Source organism: Capsicum annuum, chromosome 1, assembly GCF_002878395.1.
Source record: "Capsicum annuum cultivar UCD-10X-F1 chromosome 1, UCD10Xv1.1, whole genome shotgun sequence".
NCBI lineage: Eukaryota > Viridiplantae > Streptophyta > Magnoliopsida > Solanales > Solanaceae > Capsicum > Capsicum annuum.
This window is the reverse complement of record NC_061111.1, coordinates 152,562,724-152,569,914: the sequence shown is the minus strand read 5'-3', so window position 1 is coordinate 152,569,914 and position 7,191 is coordinate 152,562,724.

Here is a 7,191-nt window from a genome sequence, read left to right as displayed (position 1 = left end):
TTATTTAGTATATGGATTAAGTAAAACGAAACGGATGAAGTATAAGTAAAATTTTGAACAACTCAATGTAATACCAATGTTTTTAAAAATTTATGATGATGTTTTGGAGCAATTTGTGTGCATTTAGATTATTTTATTAGTATTTATTATCTCTGATTGATTAATTTCGAATAATTTTACTCACGAATACATGGTCATAATTTAGATTCTATTATAGTTTGACTATTACTATTTAAGCTATATAGTTTGAGATGGCGTTGAAAGTGTTTGCCTTTAGAACGGTACCATCAAATTTATGTTGAATGATTTAAGAATGCGCATTTTAGATGACATTGTAGAAATAGCAATATAACATAAGCAACAATTGAATAATAATAGAATAAAAAGTTATGATAAAGAAAGTAAAATATGAAAGTTGAATTATCATCTTTTATTGTAGCCTTAAGGATAATCATCACACTTCAAAGATGATATTCTTTGCTGTAAATCGTATGCAATTTTGAGTATGTATTGCTTGAGCGAAGATCATAGAAACCTTTTTACATATGACTAACAAGCTATCTATAGGAAAATCTTAGTAGCTTAATTGGTTAATTATGATGAAACTTTTTTATACAGATGACTAAGTAGCTATCTGTAGAAAAATCTTAGTGGCTTAGTTGGTTAGTTTCCTAAACTTCCACCTTCATCGAACTTGCATTTATCTTATAATCTCTACCATTATGTATTGACGGGCGAGAATTTCGATCTATCTTATCTTTATCTAGCTAGGTTGTTGTAGGACAATAAAATTTTCGTGGCCGAAAATAAATAATTGAGACAAGAAAATATTGCAACAATCAATTTATTGATTTCAATGAGAGTGTTACAATCTCTATGAATCCTCTGATTCGCCTTTTCAAACATAAATTCAAGGGCTTAAAGGTTGGTCTTGAATTTGAACTTGATTTGTTGGTTTGAGAGACTTGATCTTGACTTTGCTTGAATTCAAGGGCTTTGGAGCTGATCTTGAATTTGAACTTGATTTGTTGATTTGAGAGACTTGATCTTGACTTTGCTTGAATTCAAGGGCTTTGGAGCTTGTTCTTGAATATTGTGGTCTTGATCTTGAATCTTGATGTACTTGATTTGAATGCTTGAGCTTTTTAGAGAATTGCGGCGTTTGATCCACGAGTTTTCTCTTGCTACTTGTTAGAGTTCTGGAGTCTCTCCTTCTGAATTATGAGACCCCTATTTATAGTTGTGGAAAAGAAAGAGTCATGATGAAGATGGACTTTCTTTGACCAATCAAATTCAATTGACGTGGCGACTTGTATAGGCTTTGATTTTATTGGGTCTACTGCACTTTTTTGACATGTGGCATGATCTTATTGGCTCCTTCACTTAACTTGGCATGCCACGCCATTTGACACGTGGCGTTTATTTGGTCCTGTAGAATATGATAATATCTTGGGCTTAGCAAAGTGGTTCATCATTTGTAACTTAAATCAATGGGCTAGCCCAATAAAAAAATAGACTTTAATTAAATCCATATATGTTTGGACTCAAATAATTAATCCAGTTATATTAATCCGCAATATTTATTTGGGACTAATTTATTTTGAATTTAATATAATTCGAATTTTGTACGGATTTAAAACTTTAAAATTGCATCGCCCACAAATGCCCCCTACTTCTAGACTTGTCGAGGCATTTAATATTTTGGAGACTAGCCTTGAAGTATGATTATTTAAACATGTTTCCTTCGTGCTTCAACGATTTTCATACATATGAATACCCCATTCAAAAAAAAAAAATTAAAGTCGAACCATATTGATGTCGCCTCTCAAAACTCTCTTATTTTTTTCACGAATCTCTATACTTAAGACTCGTTGGTGAGTCGTGATATTCAATTTCAAACAGATTTTGAAAGACTTTTTCATCGTCTTACTTAATCAGGAATAAAATTCTTCCGATTTAAACTTAGATTGGAGAAAGAAACAACCTCCAATTTGAATTTTGTATGAGAGAAGAAAATCAATCTCCAATTTGCCCAATTTGATTTTGTATGGGAGAAGAAAACAATCTCCAATTTGAATTTGTATGGAAGAAGGAAATAACTTCTAATTTGAATTTGTATGGGAGAAGGAAACAATTTCCAATTTGAATTTGGAGATAGAAGTTATTCCAATCTGAACTTATATTGGAGAAGTAAACATCATCCTACAACTCTATAAAAGGATGTAGTTTTTCCACTTTCTCAATATCAATTTTGGGGTTTTCAAGCCATCAACAATATTGAGGTAATTTCTTTTCCTCCTACTTTTCTCTTATTTTCGTCACTTTTTTTCAGCACAATATGTTTGTGGTAAAAAATTCATATCTAATTACAGGAATATTGAAATCATGAATCGTTTGATATTCCAGAAACTAGACTTCGAGTCTATAACATATCAAAAATTCAGCTTTAAATTCCTTCAATATATTTCTCAGTAATTTTTTGAAGTTAGGCCTGAATTTTATCATGTTGAAAATTTCAGATCTGTGCGTCTTTACAAAAACTTTCATATCTTGAAGTGGGAAGGATGAAATCACAAACCACTTGATTTTTGTGAAACTAGACACAAAGATCTATAACATATTCAAAATTTATAATTTAATAAAATCAAAATATTTTCAGGTGTTATCCCGAAAACAACGTCGAGTTTTGATGCATCAACAATTCAGTTTTATGCAGCATCACCAAAAAAATTATATCTTAATGTGAGAGTATTGAAATTATGATCAGTTTGATCTTATAGATGCCAGAAACATGCATGTATAATATATACAAAATTTGTATTGTAACACTTTTTGGATTGTTCTAGATGATTTCTTGAAAACGATCTTTATATGCTGTCCGACAGAGATTCCAAATTTGCATCACCTCACCAAATAATTTATATCTTGATGTGGGACCATCACCATGAAAGGGAGTTTTAATTGCTTCAAACTCGATTTTGAGGGATTTATTCTCATCAAGGCATCTTATCTCAATCTAAGTTGGTGATATACAACTTATCACAACGCTCTGACAGGTAACATCCTTTCTATTTGTGTTTTTTTTACTTTCTTTTTTGTCCCCCCCCCCCCCATTTTTTGCAGGGTTGAAGCAAATAGCAATATGCAACAATTGGTCAGCTTAAGGTGGCGAGAGTTTAACTTTGCCTCTATCACCTTAAGACCGAAAGACTTATGCAATAATTGGTCGGCTTAAGGTGGCGAGTGTTTAACTTCGCCTCTGTCACCTTAAGATTGAAAGACTGCAATAATTGGTCGGCTTAAGGTGCGATAGTTTAACTTCGCCTCCGTCACCTTAAGACCAGAAGACTTTGCTTGAAGACGGTGGACACCGGCTTAAGGTGTGAGAGTTTAACTACGCCTCCGTCACCTTAAGATCGAAAGATTTTACTTGAAGACGGAATGATTTTCTTTAAGTATGGGCCCTTTCATCGATGCACTTATGCAATGGTATTCTTTTAAGTATGGGCCCTTTACTAATGCATTTATGTAATGGTCTTATTTAAGTAGGCCTTTTTCACCGATGCATTTATGCGATAGTCTTCTCTAAGTATGGGCCCTTTTCACCGATGCAGTTATGCGATGGTCTTATCTAAGTATGGGCCCTTTTCACCGATGCATTTATGCGATGGTCTTCTCCAAGTATGGGCCCTTTTAAGGATAAACTTAAGGTGCAAAGGGACAAATCTTGTCCACCTTAAGGCATAAAAATTTCAATATACTTTAAGGATAAACTCATTAGAGGCCAGCTTAAGGTGCAGAGGGACAAATCTTGTCCACCTCAAGGCATGAAAATTTTGATATCCTTTTAAAGATAAACCCGTGACAGGCCAACTTAAGGTGCAAAGGGACAAATTTTGTCCACCTTAAGACATGGAAATTTTGAGATATTTTTAAGGATAAACCCGTGAGGGGCCAGTTTAAGGTGCAAAGGGATAAATTTTGTCCACCTTAAAGCATGAAATTTTTTTAGGTCCTTTTAAGAATAAACCCGCGAGAGGCCTTGATTTGAAAACTTGGAAATTTTGTCAACTTTCACTCCCAAATTTGACATTTTGAGCGGTTCAACTTCTAAATTTGGGGATTTTAGAGACTTCATCTTATGTGAATGTAGCTCATATTTCATTGGAGTTTGCCCCCATTGAGCCACTAATACGTGAAGTGAGTCCAAAATTTAATTAGAATGTTTTCATACTTGGTATTCATATGGTAGATACTGCAGGAATATAATTTCTTTTACACTCATGCAACCGAACTCAGAATGAAATTCCAAGCGCCTACGTACCTCAATGAAGAGGATCAAGTCACAACGTAGTTCTGGGTGAGTGTTTTTTTTGTATCCTAACTTTTGCCTAGGCCGCCTCTTTCGAGGTTTTCAACCCAGCGGACTTTCATTTTTTTTTAGCCGTACACAGTTTATACTCTTGCGGGCTCGGAGTGGACATGAAGTTTATACTCGTGTCTTAAGGAGTGTACATGCAGTTTATACTCGTGCCTTAAGAAGTGTACATACAGTTTATACTCGTGTCTTAAGGAGTGTCATCTTCCTTCAAGGATAGTACTTCTTCAAGATGGGGCCAACCCTTATGCCATCTGCATCGACAAGTTTGTAAGCACCGTTTGAATATGTCTCTTGTACGACATATGGTCCATCCCACTTTGCGGTGAATTTGCCCCCAAACTTATGAGAAGTGATAATGGGCCTTCTTACTGCAAGAACTTGATCTCCAATTTGGAAACACCTCAAGCGAACCCTTCTATTGAAAGAACGAGATAACCGGGCTTGATAACATTCAAGATTTGGTTGAGCCTCCAGCCTCTTCCCATCAAGAGCTTCTAACTCCGCAAGATGCAACTTAGCATTTTCTTCATCGGTGAGCCCTTCTTGAATATCCAGTCTCAAAGAAGGTATTTGACGCTCAAGTGGCAGGACTGCTTCAACTCCAAAAGCAAGTGAGTATGGCGTTGCTTGCGTCGGCGTATGGTAAGTTGTCCTATATGCCTAAAAAGTTTCTTCCATTCGCTCATGACAGTTTCGTTTGGATTTGGAGATGAATTTCTTCAATAAGTTGCACAAAGTCTTATTGAAGGCTTCAGCTAAACCGTTGGCGGCAGAATGGTATATAGAAGACTTGCGCTGCTTGAAGTTAAAGAGATCATAAATCTTATTCATCAGTTAGTTATCAAACGGCTTTCCATTGTCAGCTATTATATATTGAGGGATTCCAAAGCGGTAGACGACATTCACTCGGATCAAGTTTACAAAATTTTCTTTCTTTACTTCCTTAAGAGCAACAACTTTGACCCACTTTGAGAAGTAATCTTTCGCGGCCAAGATGAATAAGTGTCCATTAGAAGATTTTGGTAGTGGACCAACAACATCCATTCCCCAAGCATTGAATGACCAAGATGCTACAGTTAGGTGTAGTACTTTCGGAGGTTAATGAATGAAATTCGCATGGAATTGACAAGCTTTGCATTTTCTAGCATAGTCCAACCAATCTTTCACCATTGTTGGCCAATAGTATCCCATCATTTTAATGTGAAAATAAAGCTTTGGTCCAGATTGATGCAATCCACACACTCCCGAGTGTGCTTTTTGCAAAGCTTGAATTGTTTCTTCTTATCCCAGACACCGTAAGAGTATTCCTTCAAATGATCTTCTGTACAGTGTGTCCTTATAGTAAAGGAAGCGAGGTGCTCGACGACGAATGTTTGTCCTTCTCCTTGGGTCCTCTGGAAGTATCCCATAACATAAGTAATCAATGATAAGTTATCGCCAATCTTTTTTCAGCTTCATATACGACAATAAGGTATTCAACTTTATTTTATTCATCTTTAGTTACTGGCGATACTACCCATTTTTGAAGGATAGTGACTTGCATCTGATTTGGAAGAGTCAGGGTTGAGGCCAAAGTAGCTAGGGTATCAGCTTTCTTATTTTCTCTCCTTGGCATATATTGGAGGGTTACTTATTCAATCCACCCCATCAACTCTTGTGCATAATCATGATATGGTCGTAGCTCAGGCTTTCTGACTTCATAGCTTCATAAGAGCTGCTTGATCACCAATTGGGAGTCACCAAAGACTTGTAATTGCAGTTGTTTCATGTCAACTGCTATCTCAATTCCAAGTATTAAAGTTTGATATTCAACAACATTATTAGAGCAACAATTTGTTAGGGTAAAAAGGTATGGGATGACCTTTTCTTATGGAGTGACGAACATCACACCGGCACCAGCTCCATCTCGATATGCGACACCATCAAAGTACATCTTCCATGGGGGTCTGGCTTCAATAACCATTGCATCTTTATCAAGAAGTTCACCACCCAGTTCCCAATCATCAGGTATCGGATGGTCTGCCAAGAAGTCAACCAACGCTTGTCTCTTTACAACCTTTTGGGGAACGTACACAATCTCAAACTGTTGAAATTGAAGGTACCATCTTGCAAGTCGGTCACTAAAGACTGGTTTTGACATTACAAACTTGATGGGATTTACCCTATACACAAGACGAACAACATGATCCTGGAAGCAATGCTTCATCTTTTGAATCAAGAAGGCTAATGCCAATCAAAACTTTTCAATTAGAGAATACTTTAGCTTATTCGACGTCATCATTTTGCTCAAATAGTAAAAAGAGTTTTCTTTGCCTTCACTATTTTCTTGAGCCAGTAGTGCTCCAACTGACCTCTCTTGTGTTGCGATGTAGAGTATCAATGGTTTCCCAGGTATGGGTGTCGCAAGAACTGATGGCTTTATTAAGTATGATTTGATACTCTCAAAGGCATTACTACAAGCTTAGTCCCATTTGAAGGGAGTGTCCTTCTTCATGAGACGACTAAATGGTTAACATTTTTCGGCCAGGTTTGAGATGAACCTGCTTAAATATGCTAGCCTTCCTTGAAGGCTTTTTAACTCATGAATATTTTGAGGCTCGGGCATCTTCAAAATCGCATCAACCTTGTCTTGATCAATTTTAATTCTTTGGTGTCACACAATAAAGCCAAGAAACTTTTCAAAAGTAACTCCAAAGGCACACTTCAATAGATTCATCCTAAGTTGATATCTTTGAAGTAACTCGAATATCATTCTTAGATTTTTAAGTGGTCGTCTCTCTTTCTTGACTTCACCACTAGATCATCCATAT